This window comes from Oncorhynchus mykiss, chromosome 3 (genome assembly GCF_013265735.2).
Source record: "Oncorhynchus mykiss isolate Arlee chromosome 3, USDA_OmykA_1.1, whole genome shotgun sequence".
Lineage (NCBI taxonomy): Eukaryota > Metazoa > Chordata > Actinopteri > Salmoniformes > Salmonidae > Oncorhynchus > Oncorhynchus mykiss.
Genome location: NC_048567.1, coordinates 48,824,633 through 48,826,434, shown reverse-complemented (window position 1 = coordinate 48,826,434; position 1,802 = coordinate 48,824,633).

Here is a 1,802-nt window from a genome sequence, read left to right as displayed (position 1 = left end):
GAATAGGCTGGCTGTCCATTGATTGTGGATTAGGTCATAATTTCCTCAAATCCTTGCAGAATAATACGGTTAGGCTATTTTTGATAGGCTAGCCAACTCATAATATATTCGTGTCCTGACTGTTCCTACCACGTTTTGGTTAGGCAAATGTCCCATTTATGAAATATCAGGCAAACGAACAGTATCATCATGAATACTTGGTAAATCATGCCACCTACTGACCAGCACACTCATAGCAGAAGACACGTTATATTTTATTTATTTTATTTTTATTTCACCTTTATTTAACCAGGTAGGCCAGTTGAGAACAAGTTCCCATTTACAACTGCGACCTGACCAAGATAAAGCAAAGCAGTGCGACACAAACAACAGTTACACATTGAATAAACAAACGTACAGTCAATAACACAATATAAAAGTCTATATACAGTGTGTGCAAATGTAGTAAGATTAGGGAGGTAAGGCAATAAATAGGCCATAGTGGCGAAATAATTACAATTTAGCAAAAACACTGGAGTGATAGATGTGCAAGTAGAGATACTGGGGTGCAATGGAGCAAAACAAAAAATAACAATATGGGGATGAGGTAGTTGGGTGTGCTATTTACAGATGGACTATGTACAGGTGCAATGATCTATCTGTAAGCTGCTCAGACAGCTAATGCTTAAAGCTAGTGAGGGAGATATGAGTCTCCAGCTTCAGTGATTTTTGCAATTCGTTCCAGTCATTGGCAGCAGAGAACTGGAAGGAAAGGTGGCAAAAGCAGTAGTTGGCTTTGGGGGTGACCAGTGAAATATACCTGCTGGAGCACGTGCTACGGGGTGGGTGCTGCTATGGTGACCAGTGAGCTGAGATAAGGCGGGGCTTTACCTAGCAAAGACTTATAGATGACCTGGAGCCAGTGGGTTTGGCGACGGATATGAAGCGATGGCCAGCCAACGAGAGCATACAGGTCGCAGTGGTGGGTAGTATATGGTGCTTTGGTGACAAAACGGATGGCACTGTAATAGACTGCATCCAATTTGCTGAGTCGAGTGTTGAAGGCTATTTTGTAAATGACCGCCAAAGTCAAGGATCGGTAGGATAGTCAGTGTGGCAGCATGAGTGAAGGATGCTTTGTTGTGAAATGGAAGACAATTCCAGATTTAACTTTGGATTGGAGATGCTTAATGTGAGTCTGGAAGGAGAGTTTACCGTCTAACCAGACACCTAGGTATTTGTAGTTGTCCACATATTCTAAGTCAGAACCGTCCAGAGTAGTGATGCTAGACGGGCTACACCGGCCAAACCCTAACCAGGACAACGCTGGGCCAATTGTCAATGTCGATGTTATAATAGGATAAATGAATGGATAAGTGTAAATACATAGGCTAATGTACATTTAATAATTATTTTCATTTAATCAATATTAATTAAAAGGCAAACATTATTTTATTAGTGTAAGCAGTTTTCGCAAGAGTACATAAGTCTATATGGCCATTGTATGTGATTGAAGGTATAATATTGCCATCTAGTGGACATATTTGATTAGTGGTCACTGTGATCCTTTGTAGCAACTTTCATGATCCAGGATAGAATGTCACATCTTCATCACTGCGTGATCCAAAATAGATCTGTAACAAATCTAACATTCAGGCTAAACTGTAGCCAAAGCTGAAATGCCGTAGGCTTAAAACAACTGAATTGGTTCAAATTAAGTTATTATCAAGTTATCAACAAATAATAGGCAATTTATTTGATTGATTCATTATTTAATTTGGCGACTACAAAAACAAAACGTTCACTTTTGGAATTGAAAATTG